The sequence below is a fragment of the Triturus cristatus genome, chromosome 6, assembly GCF_964204655.1.
Source record: "Triturus cristatus chromosome 6, aTriCri1.1, whole genome shotgun sequence".
Lineage (NCBI taxonomy): Eukaryota > Metazoa > Chordata > Amphibia > Caudata > Salamandridae > Triturus > Triturus cristatus.
This window is the reverse complement of record NC_140589.1, coordinates 1,906,363,931-1,906,377,392: the sequence shown is the minus strand read 5'-3', so window position 1 is coordinate 1,906,377,392 and position 13,462 is coordinate 1,906,363,931. Positions and strand designations below refer to the sequence as shown.

General features: G+C 45.3%; 1 protein-coding gene across 5 annotated transcripts in view; it reads left to right on the top strand.

The window, feature by feature from the left end:
* The window catches only part of LOC146822404 (uncharacterized), a 251,096-nt gene that overhangs the window by 108,665 nt on the left and 128,969 nt on the right, over positions 1-13,462 (top strand). The window lies entirely within an intron of this gene.

Sequence of the window (13,462 nt, the reverse complement as noted above, 5' to 3'; positions counted from 1 at the left end):
AAAAGCACCGCCAGTATATCGATTAGTTATTGATCTGCGCGAATTGAATAAATGCATTGTACCACAATACCCTGTGGTCCCAGATATCTCTTCATTACTAACAGCCATTGATTCCGAAGCAACGTTCTTCACTGTAATTGACCTCAAGAACGCCTTCTTTAGCGTCCCAATTGATCCGGAAAGCCAATATTTGTTCGGATTTAGTTTAAATGGACGAAGCTTTAAATTCGCACGCGCACCTCAAGGATTCACAGAAAGCCCCAGCATCTATAGTCAAGCACTGAAAAAACAACTTGACAGTATCCACATGCCAGTTAACACTGCCCTGCTCCAGTATGTCGATGATCTGCTGATCACCGCCCGAAGCGAACCTGAATGTGAAAAAGCATCACTGACGGTTTTGCATTTCCTAGCCGACAAGGGGCACAAGGTGTCCCCTTCAAAGCTACAATTCTGTGTCCAGCAAGTTGTGTACCTTGGGCACTTGCTGTCCAAGGGGGGAAGACAGCTTACACCTGACCGCATCCAGTTAATTGTTAACATGCCACCACCCAAGACACAAAAGGAGGTACGGGCCTTCATAGGCCTCACTTCGTACTGTAGGCAGTGGATTCCCCAATATGCATTTCTAGCAAAACCACTCATTCAGTTGACAACCCAGGAGGCAGCGACATCGACTGTCCTCCCTTGGACTCAAGAACATACACAAGCTTTTGAAAGCTTAAAGAAAGCTTTATGCCAAGCACCTGTTTTAGCAACACCATGTTACAGTAAACCTTTTACACTTTTTGTTACGGAACGTGAAGGTACTGCCTTGTCAGTACTCACTCAGGAACAAGCAGGATCACACAAACTATGTGCTTACTTTTCTAGCACGTTATATCCCGTAGCTCAGGCTCTTCCTGCGTGCCTGAAATCAGTCGCAGCAACAGCTTTAGCGATCAGACAAAGAGATTCCATAGTATTAGGACATCAATTGACAGTACAAGTACCACACGCAGTAGAGGTTCTCTTGAATCGGACACAAACACAACACTTGACTATAGCAAGATTGACGGGGTACGAACTAACATTGTTCCAGCCACACATAGAAATAAGACGTTGTAGTACATTAAATCCTGCCACACTTTTGCCATTAAGTGGAACAGACCCATTAGCGCATGATTGTATTGAAGTCATTACTATTACGACGAAACCCAGACAAGACTTGACAGATGTTCCATTATCAGATCCAGACCTGACATTGTATGTAGATGGTTCATGCATGAGAACAAGTACAGGAGAGTTAGTGGCCGCTTATGCAGTCACAACAGACACTGAAGTAATTGAAACTAATTGTATTGATACTCTGTCAGCTCAAGCAGCAGAGCTCATCGCTCTGACACAAGCCTGTATTCAAGCCAAAAACAAGAAAGTTAACATATACACAGATTCACGTTATGCATTCGGAGTTGTCCATGACTTCGGAGTGCTTTGGCGAGAGAGAGGTTATTTAACTTCTCATGGTGCCAACATTCAACACGGTCCCCTCATTCAAGCTCTATTAGACGCAATACATCTACCTACTGCAATATCGATTATGAAGTGCAAGGCCCACACGAAAGTGACTGACATTATTTCTCAGGGTAACGACCTAGCAGACCGAACAGCTAAACAGACCGCTCAGAATCGGACTCACGCAACTGACATGACAAAGGCAATAGTACAGACATCCACACACTGCATGACAGTTAAGGATCCCGCCCTTGATGTAATTGACATACAGACACATGCTACACCAGAAGAAATTAAGAAATGGACTGAATTAGGAGGGATCCAAACAGATCAGGGATGGATGACGAAGGGAAAATCTATATGGTTTCTCCCCGACTCCATGGTTCCAGTCATCATTAACACAATACATAGCCCAGCGCACCTAGGAGAGAAAGCTATGCTAGACAGTATTCAACACATTTGGTTCAACAAACACTTGCGAGCAGCAGCCAAACAGAAAGTACGTACCTGCATGATATGTTGTCAGTTCAATCCCGGTAAAAGCATTCCTGTAGAGCAAGGTGGATTTCAACCTCCCGATCATCCTTTTGAAGCACTCCAGATGGATTATATCCAGATGGAACGATGTCGAGGATTCAAATATGTTCTCGTAGTTGTATGTGCTCTTTCCCGTTGGACAGAGGCATATCCCGTCTCAGATTACACTGCCCCGACTACTGCCAAACAGTTAGTTCGAGAATTCTTCCCACGGTATGGTTTGCCCCGTATCGTATACTCAGATAACGGCCAGCCGTTCTCATCCGAGCTAATGAAACGCATTTCACTCCTGTTAGGCTATCAATGGAAATTCCACTGTGTCCGACATCCCGAGGCAGCAGGTCTCGTGGAACGTCATAATCAGACTCTGAAAATTAGACTTTCCAAAATCTGCAGAGAGAAAGGTGTCGACTGGATAGTAGCCTTACCAGTTGCGCTCTTTTACATGAGAATGGTAGCACATTCTCGAACAGGGCTATCCCCGTACGAGGTGGTCTTCGGTAGGCCACCAAATATGTGGGGGACGCCTATACCTCGAAAAATAACTGATGTTGATTGTAATATGCTGACAGATTACCTTGCTTCCTTGATGTCTGCACTACAATCTTGCCGTTCACAGGTAGCTGCAGCCTTTCCCGACAACACTGAGGGGAAGCCCCATGAAGTGGTTCCTGGAGACCATGTTTTCATAAGAAATTTCGACAGGAGGAGCCCGCTGGAGCCTCGCTGGCAGGCGCCAAAACTGGTTCTTCTCACGACAAGGACAGCAGTGAAGATTGAGGGTCGCAAGGGTTGGCTACACTCGAGCCATATCAAGAAGTTTCATGGACCTCTTACTAACTTGAACTCTCAGCCCTGCATTTCCTCACAGACTGACTCAAAACTCCCCCTGGTTGAGAAAACCGAACAACAGAATTATAAACTGAAACTAAGGTCTAGCAAGTCAGACAATTTGATTGTTTAAGTCCTCTCCAAGGTGAATTGGTTAAATTAGTCTCTGACATGTATCCTCTAGACCGAAATAGAGAGAGAAATAGACAGAAACAGCTCAAGAAACATGCGTACTGTAAATCACTTCGTAGTCACTGTGTAGTAACATTATTGATTATGTTTTTTCTAAGTCTTTTTATTATTGCTGCAAGTATACTGTTGCACATATATTACCCTGTTTTCAAGCGTGCTTTCAATGCTACTTCCGAACACTCTTTTAGCGAATTACCTCCGCATGAGTTGTCCTACAGATTTGCGCTGCGCAACAACACATTCATTAGTATGTTACATCATTCCCATCAGACCAGCAATGCTACCAATTGTTGGATATGTGGCCGACTCCCTCCCTATCAGAAATACAAGGGAGTTCTGCCCCACTTTCCGTACCCGTTCACACACAATGGCTCCTGTGGAGCATGGTTTAGTTTGATTAATACTCTAGATTCCAATGCCGTAGTTTACAAGGACAACTGGGTATGGGGAAACCTGAACCTAGTTTTACTTAAAGTCTGCTACCCTAACAAGGAGGGACTTCCCAAAAGAACAGGAACTGATCTAGAAAATGAAGTATATGGATTAGGTAACTTTAAACTTAACCTCATGATTCTGAATGTTGAATCTGAAGCTACACCAGTCTTGCCCGCTATGTCAGTATTTCCAGTTAAAGGTGAATTATGTGTAAGAAAGAATGGTTCAGTACACATGGGTCATAGTAAATGTACAACTGTGATCGAATTCAGTGATCAAGACAAGTCTACATTTAGAGCTTCTCGTCATTCCTACTTCATATGTGGTCAGACGGCATATATACGTTTACCTCTAGATTGGGATGGTACCTGTTATATTGCATTACTTCTGCCACCTGTTTTCCTAGCCCCTCCTGATTATCATAGGAATACCCACTTAGTATACAATAGACAGCGAAGAGATCTCCCGATTGTCGACTACACTGAAACGGCTTGGGAGCAATATACAGATTTCAATAAAGGTTTCTTTCCTTACATAGGCACTGTCACCAATAGTAAGCTGATCTGTAGATTAACTAGAACACTTGAAGCAGTAGTGAATGAAACTACTTCCGCCCTAGGCAACTTAACAGAGGAGCAGTCTGCGATGCGGATTGTTGTTCTTCAAAATAGTCTTGTCCTTGACGTCATCTTGGCCGATAGGGGCGGAGCTTGTAGGGTCATCGGATCAAGTTGCTGTGTTTTCATTCCAGAAAACGCGCCTTCAGTATATAAAGCCATAACTCGCCTCCATAAGATTGTAAGCCAGATACACCAGAGTCCAGGCACCTGGACTTGGTCCGGTTGGTTCTGGAGCATGTTGTCAGCCTGGGGATGGAGGATCCTATCCTTCCTAGGTATTGGCCTTCTCATAATATTCAGTTGTTGCTTGTGTCTACAATGTGGGCCAGCGATTTGTGGTCTGTGTGCCACATCGTGTATTCCACATTCAAGTTTTCATTCAAGACCTCGTAAGAAGAAAGAAGAACAGATGATGTTATATGAACAGATTGATGGATTAATGAAGATCGATATTTCATGAAGGGTCCGTAGGGGACAAGGAGGGAATGAGGAAATATGAATTTTTATGATCAGTTATGTCCCCTATCTTAGACCCCAACGGCTCCATGTACATGCTACAAGTACATGTATGTTCCCTCCAACTACAGCTATGAAGACGCAAATACATGTGCGTCCAACGTTAACATGTCCTCTTTCAGATCCGCCATGAATGGGTCGGATATTCCGTTCCTAAGTATGATTGGCCACCGACTTTATATGGTACACCTTTCACGTTTTACAGTTCAGGCGAGTAGGCCCTGAAATCTGTCATCGAGTCTTTTCCTGCCTTCTGCTTCTGAAAGCTCCAGCCTGAGCCTGCATCTGTATCCATGAACTTTGTCCTACTCTCTGCGCGGCTAACGGTGCCTGACTCGGCCTGTTGCCTGCCAAAAACTGTATTTCACCTTCAAGTTATCTGCTCCGCTCCTCATCCAATACATTCCTGTCTAGTAGTTTTAGGTAAACATCCTTCCAGCTACAGAGCAAAGGGCCCGGCCTTACTGTCTCCGTGCAAGTAATTCATAGCCTCCGTTTCCCTGGTAGGCCCATGCCCCCTCGCATCTCATGTAGACACATAGACGCTTGTACACGCACTAAACAGTCAGTATAGAATAGATTCTGTCCGAGAGACCTTTCCTTTTAGATAATACAGTTCCTTAAACACAAGATATTAGATATGATTTAGGATTAGGTTGATCTGACCCCCCAGACTTCTGTCTCCTCATGTAGGGCTAAATGTCAAGTTTCCTTCACCCTCTAGTTACACGTCAATCACACGTCATGCGGCTGCGCGCGCATCTCTGCCATGTATTTCTGCTGACATTGCAGGATTCTCTTATGGATCCACCCACTTGTGACATCCTCTTAATGACGTTTCTAGTATACGCCTATTGTAACGCCTTTTTCATTACGTATGTGTATTCTTATCTTTTTTATCAGCTGTTACACCTCCTGCATCTGTCTTTACTATAATGCATTTACTATATATATAATTACTTGTCAATAATGTATTGCCTATCCCTTCCTGAACCTTCGTGGTGATGGAATTCGATTGCCTGGTTCGAACCATAATTCCTTTGTAAGGAATAAATTCCCTTTTATAACCTCAAATACCACGGATTCTGCCTCTTATTTTTACTGAGTTATTCTTATTGAATTTTACCGCATAAATTAAGTCTAGGTAATTTAAATTTACCACACGGGAACGAGATGTGGAGAGAGAAAGGGTGTACATGCCTAACACAGAGTGAACGGGGACGAGATGTGGAGAGAGAAAGGGTGTACATGTCTAACACAGAGTGAACGGGGACGAGATGTGTTGAGAGAAAGGATATACATGTCTAACCCAAAGTGAACGGGGACGAGATGTGGAGAGAGAAAGGGTGTACATGTCTAACACAGAGTGAAAGGGGACGAGATGTCGAGAGAGAAAGGGTGTACGTGTCTAACCCAGAGTGAACGGGAACGAGATGTGGAGAGAGAAAGGGTGTACATGTCTAACACAGAGTCAACGAGGGCGAGATGTGGAGAGAGAAAGGGGGTACATGTCTAACACAGAGTGAACGGGGATGAGATGTGGAGAGAGAAAGGGTGTAGATGTCTAACCCAGAGTGAATGGGAATGAGATGTGGAGAGAGAAAGGGTGTATATGTCTAACACAGAGTGAACGGGGACGAGATGTTGAGAGAGAAAGGGTGTACATGTTTAACACAGAGTGAACGGGGACGAGATGTGTTGAGAGAAAGGGGGTACATGTCTAACACAGAGTGAACGGGGACGAGATGTGGAGAGAGAAAGGGTGTACATATCTAACTCAGAGTAAACGGGGACGAGATGTGTTGAGAGAAAGGATATAATCCCAAAGTGAACGGGGACGAGATGTGGAGAGAGAAAGGGTGTACATGGCTAACCCAGAGTGAACGGGAACGAGATGTGGAGAGAGAAAGGGTGTACATGTCTAACACAGAGTGAACGGGACAAGATGTGGAGAGAGAAAGGGTGTACATGTCTAACACAGAGTGAACGGGAGTGAGATGTGGAGTGACAAAGGGTGCACATGTCTAACACAGAGTGAACAGGGACGAGATGTGGAGAGAGAAAGGGTGTACATGTCTAACACAGAGTGAACGGGATGAGATGTGGAGAGAGAAAGGGTGTACATGTCTAACACAGAGTGAACGGGCACGAGATGTCGAGAGAGAAAGGGTGTACATGTCTAACCCAAAGTGGACGGGAACGAGATGTGGAGAGAGAAAGGGTGTACATGTCTAACACAGAGTGAACGGGACAAGATGTGGAGAGAGAAAGGGTGTACATGTCTAACACAGAGTGAACGGGAGTGAGATGTGGAGAGACAAAGGGTGTACATGTCTAACACAGAGTGAACGGGAGTGAGATGTGGAGAGACAAAGGGTGTACATGTCTAACACAGAGTGAACGGGATGAGATGTGGAGAGAGAAAAGGTGTACATGTCTAACACAGAGTGAACGGGAGTGAGATGTGGAGAGAGAAAGGGTGTACATGTCTAACACAGAGTGAACGGGGATGAGATATGTTTCTGTCCTCGACCGTTTTTAGTGGTGGCACGCCCATTAGCCGAATTGACAACTGGCTGGCCTGATAACTTTTCTCGCCCTTGGTCCTAATGCCTCATTAACTTTTCTCCTCGTCTTCTTCCATATTCAATGGGCGTCCCTTCAAACGGGCCTGATTTACCGCATTCATCCCCAAGCCTGGTGTAAGGAGACCGTCCTTACTCCCCTACCGCAGCATGGCGGCTTTACAATTGCAATTATGACGTTAACCCTTGCCATCAAGTTGGAACAACTGCAGGATATTTTCCAAATTAAAGCGCTATTTACAACCTTTTTAATCCACCTCATTTTGACACTCGATCTTTTGAATGTTTATCTTAACGATTTGCTCCCTTGTAATCTACCTCATGTTGTCTTCTACTTGTATGCGTGGTTATCTTGACTATTGTACCTGTGACTTATCCAGATAGCGCGCCCACCCAGATAGGCTGACCTGAGTAGCTGATGGCTATTACCAGTTCATACGCTGCGTGCAGCCGAACTGAGACACTGCCAAAAGACTGAGTATGAAGTCCTTCAGGGCGATGGGTTTGCCCTAGCAATTGAACCGAAACAGCTGCTTTTCACTTTTAAATTAATGCGTTATTTGCACCCTTAATGACCTACCTCATCGTAATTTTACAACTCTCTAGTTTGACCTTTATCCTTGTTACTTTTCTAGGCGGAGCGTCCTCCCCTAGTAGGCTGACCCGAGCAGCTGCAGGTGCCATTGAATCTTAGGCGCCGGGCGCGGCTACTACTGACCTTCATCATTATGTTTATTATATTGAATATACTGACCTTCCTCATTGTGTTTTTATTATATTGTATGTTTCTATGCCCGAGGTTTGACAATCCATAATTAGCCTGTGTAGCTGCAAGAGGTCAGTCTCCTTATGTGCTACGTACACCCTACCTGAACTACCTCACTTGATCTCTTGCCCTGGTATATTATATTGCCTGCTGCTTGACAACCGGCACATTTGTACATTGCACTTTCTGCTTTTTGTATTTATTTGATCTGTTAATCCTCGTTGTTTACCTCTTTTACATTCTCTCCCCTCCCTTCTGCATCTCGTGCTATCGTTCTAACCCTACAATGGATGTTTTACTACCTCATTCCCACCCTTCCCTTGATTCTTTCTTAGTTTATTGTCCCCTTTTGCAGATTCCCCCTTCTGCCTCCCTCCCTCCTACACCCTGACACCCCTGCTCTGTGACTCTTCTTAGCACAGCTCAGGCTCTTACTTGGGTTAACTCTTCCCACTGAATATCCTCATTGAAGCCCCTGAAAACCACCTCACCATATTCGAGCTCCACTATAGCACCTTAACCTACCTACTATCTGCACCTCCTTATGGCCCTTCTACCCCCAATCACAGGATGCCCCTTCATCTTCTGCCTCCCCGACTCTAACCCCCCCACTCCCAGTCACAGTAACTACCAACGAAGTCCCCCAATCCCCGTCCCAATCACAGGATCCCCGTTTGCCCTCCCTTTCTTTGACGCTTACCTCCCCTCTCCCTGACGCTGTTACTTCCAATGCTGTTCCCCTATCACTGATCCTTATACCCCTTACTACGCTAGCTTCTCCCCCTCCGCCTGTCATTCCTTCTACACACACAGTCACGCCTACCCTCTCACCTACTCCTGATGCCTCCCCGCTTAACACTATCCACCCCCTCTTACCCTCTCCTTCCTCCCAGCTCCCTTATTCGGATCCCCTCACCGCTCGTCCAGTCCCTCTCTCTCTTAACGACCTTCTACCCCTTAGTCAGGATGGTGCTACTTCTAACGCAGTTCCTCAATCCCCGATCCTTACACTCCTTACTATGCTAGTATCTCACCCTCCTCCAGTCCTTCCTACTACACACACTGTCACGCCCACCCTCACACCTCCTCTTGATGCCCCCCACTTATCACTTTCCACCCCGTCTTACCCTCTCCTTCCTCCCAGCTCCCTTTTTTTGATCCCCCCGCCGCTCAACCAGTCCCTCTCTCTCTTAACGACCTTCTCAAGAATAGCCCAGATGGAAGCATCATGCCCTTTCCCCATGCCCCCTTACCAGCTCCCGACATCTATCCAGCCTTTGGAATAGCCCCTTCGCACCCGCCAACCTCCCCCATGGCCACTCCTGTGAACACCCCTTATGTCCCTCTCCCCGGGATTCCATACTATCCAAATTTTAGACCTCCCTTCCTGACCAACAGGGACCATACTGCTCCCCCCTGTGAACTCCCATCCTCCTTCCCAGCATCCCTTATACATAGAACACCACCTCTCAACCCTGCTATTGGAACTTTCCTCTCTCAGACAAGGCCTTAATTCCATCACCTCATCCAACCTCGCCAATAGTACCACTCACCTGGGTCCAATACTATCAAGCACCACAGACCCTCAACAAGGGACCTGCACCTCGCATTTTAATGGTTCAGATACATCATACTACGACTTGTGCAATCTGCCCTCCTCGGACTCCCTGGTCCGTATTAGCTCAGACCCCCTATCCCCTCAACTACAGACCAACCTTTCCAGCTCGCAACTATTCCTGTGATTCTTGGTACAAGTAGAATCCCTTCCTCCCCAGTCTCGCCCAGGCTCCCAGCCCAACTTACCACTATCCGCACCTGCCCTCCCCCAAAAATTGCCCAAAACCCCTCTCCTGCAAGTTAGTTAACTGCCAATCTGCTGTCTTACATTCGACTGAAATCACGGAAACCATCCTATGTGAAGACATAGACATCGCCTTCCTTACGGAAACCTGGCTCAAGGCTCACTCCACATCTATGCTCGATCTGCTCTCTCCCCCTGGGTACTCCATCCTCAAGAAAGATAGACTTGGCAAAGTTGGAGGTGGTCTAGCCATATTACCCAAAAATGAACTTCAACTGTCGCTTGTTCAGAGCTCCGATTTTACCACTTTTGAACACCTTGGAGCGGAACGTAGAGTTCAGGGTTCCCCCCTATGCGTCTGCATAATATTTATCATCCTCCTGGTGACCCTCTTCCCTTTGCTGAGGAATAATCTGACCTACTTACCCAATCCTCGCTTTCCAACTCCAAAAACCTCTTTCTCAGAGACCTTAACCTCCACTGGAACAAAACTGAAGAACCATCGATCCGCCTCCTCAATGATTTACTTGACATTAATGACTTGAAACAACTCTGCCATTCTCCTACACATATTAAAGGGGCCACACTTGATGCCATCATCACTAGCAATGATCTGGCCTCCCTTTCCTGCATCGTCCCTGTCACCTGGTCTGACCACCACCTTATCCTCTTTATGATCTCCGGCTTACGGCCTCTCCCTCCCCCTAAAGCCATTAAACACAGGAAATTGACTAGAAATCTTCATCTTATTTCCCCGGGGGAACTGGAGACCAAGGTTAAAGATCAACTCTTGCTTGCTCCTCCCTCCCAAAATGCTAATGACCTCACCGAGCATTTCAACGAATCCATCATCAAGGTCCTTCACCAAATCGCCCCTGCTAAATTAAAACTACAAATAAACAATCCCTCTAAATCTTGGTTTAACCCTGATCTCAACAATGAGAGAGGCTCTCGTAGGTTGTTTGAATGCAAGTGGAGGAAACATCCGTCCACCCCTAATCTTATACCTCTCAGAGCTGCCAGGAAAAAAATTCTCAATGAAAAGACCTCCTTCTTCCGCTCGCAACTTGACCGGTCCAAAAACAGTCCAAGTGAACTATTTAACATTGTTAAAAATCAAACAGCCTCTGCCCCTCCTAAGTTGTCGGCCACTATTGAGGGATGCAAAGAAATTGCAAACTTATTTTCGGAAAAAATCTCTAAAATTGATGAATCCTTTATCTCTATCCCCCCCTTTATCCATTCTCCTCCCATGACCCATCAGCCAATGCACATGCCCTACCCACCCCTTGGCACTTTGCATCTCCCTCCTGTTGTCCCCCCTCCCGACCCTTACTTCACCAACCTCCAGCAAAAAAATAATGACTCTTGGCATTTCTTTCGCCCATTCACTGAACCTGAAGTCCTCAACATCGTTATCAAGCTTAAACCTTTCTCCCATTCCAGAGACCCTCTCCCTGCTAACCCGGTCCAAGATTTAAAATTCACCATTGCTCCATATTGGACCTCGATCATCAACTCATCCTTTGCCTCCGGTTGTGTCCCCGTCTCCCTTCAGCTTGGACAAATCACCCCTACCCTCAAAAACCCCACAGCTGACCCCAACGATCTTAACAATCTTCATCCCATCTGTAACCTTCCTCTGCTTTCTAAGGTCCTGGAAAAATGCACCCTACTCCAATTGGACAAACATATTGATACATTTAACCTCTTGGACTCCTTTCAGTCTGGCTTTAGAAAGGGTTGCAGTACAGAAACTGCCATGCTTAACATAATCGACGACCTTCATCACTCCATTGATCAGGGGAAATCCACCCTTCTCATTCTCCTTGACCTCTCTGCAGCTTTTGATACTGTCAACCACTCCGCCTTGCTTAACACTCTGAAAGATCGGTTTGGCTTTAACAGTTTAGTCCTCAAATGGTTCTCCTCCTTTTTTCAGCACAGATCCCAGCAAATTAAAATACTTGACTGCCTTTCTAAACCCATGCCGATCTCCTTAGGGGTCCCCCAGGTCGCTATTCTCTCTCCCTCTCTATTCAACCTCTTCATGGAACCCCTCGCCCTCATCCTTAAGCAAAAAGGAATCAATTACCACCTCTATGCTGATGACACCCAACTTTACTACAAGATTAAATCCCTCGCGGATGTTCTTCACCTCATTGAGACCCTGTTCAAGATTCAATCCTGGTTTCATCACAACCACCTTAAACTCAACCCTAAAAATACTGAAGTCATTCTTTTCTCCCCTAAAAATAACCCACTCCCAATTCAACCCTGGATCACTGACCTTAAAGCGAAAGTGAAAGAGAGCATGTTTGAAAGATCAGTCAGAAGAGTTAAGAAAAGAAGAGTTAAGAAAAGGGGGGGCGTGGTTTCGGTGCCAGAGAAAATGGCCGCTGCTCCGGAGAGCTCCGTAGGCACGTAACCGCGACGGGAGTCTTTCAAGTGCTCCCAATGGTTACCGGCTCTTCAAAACCGCATGAATCAACCGCGGAATGCCTGCTGCCTTCATAGGCGCCTTCATGACTAAATAGGGTGAGCGAAACAGAGAGTATTTCACCTTTGCATTTTCGACAGCTCGCGCTTGAGACGCGACCGCCATTTTGTGCTCTCTGCCACCCCCGGTGAACGCTGCATATTTTCTGCCTCACTTTTTTGTCACGGCGTAATAGAGTTTGAAAACCTTTTTTAAGCTGGAATGTTTGCCTTCATTGTTCCTGCAAGTAATGGAAACTTCACTTATGACTGACTCTTCTATGTTTTTAGCCTCAAGTTTAACTAATCGCCATTTTTGATGTGGATATCACCTCACTGTCTTGCACCTTCTTTATCTCTCTATGCTACAATGTAAAATATACTGTCTTCAGCCTACAAAATCTTGCGAGGCGACTTCTACAAACAATTTGAGAGAAAATGTCTTTTCTAGAGTAAACACCTCCCTACTCTGTTCATTTTCTCTTATTGTTCCTCAAATACTTTTAATTCTATAATACTGTTACTACGGATAAAGCAGTAACGCGTCAACTTTCAGCAAGTATTTCTTCCTATGTGGTGATTTTGCTTTTTTAAATTTTTTATTGTTGGATTGCTGTTTTGGAAATGTAACCCATAAGAATTGTTTTATTACAGCTCTCTCAACTCACGTTTCTCAAAGTTTTCAGCTTACCTGGTGAATTTTTTGTTTTACTTTCATATATAATCCTCATTCTCTCAATGGCAATGCCACGCTGTAATCGAAATCCATCTCAGCAAATTAGTGCTGCCAACGTGTCTTTGGAGGATGTTAACCCTTTTAGTGTATTGCAAGAGAATTTGGAGGATACAGGTAATGACTCTAATTCAGCAAAATGCTCCTCTCCTCATGTTTCACGTTCAAGGTCAAAAATTTCATCTAAACGACCTTCTCCTTCTGCATCTGGGAAACGAGCAAAAACAAATCCCCCTTCTCCCACAAATACAACCTCTTCTATCTCTATGGAGCTTCTATTAGAGGAAATTCGTTCACTCAAACCCTACATGGCAGAAACAAATGCCCAACTTCAAAGTCTCGAAGACAACTGGTCGCACACTGAACAAAAGGTTGAACATCTTGAGAAGTCAATCGCTTCAGTTCAAATATTCACTGACCAAGTTCCTAGTATGCACAGAGAAATTCAAAATCTCAAGCAACAAGTTGAAAATT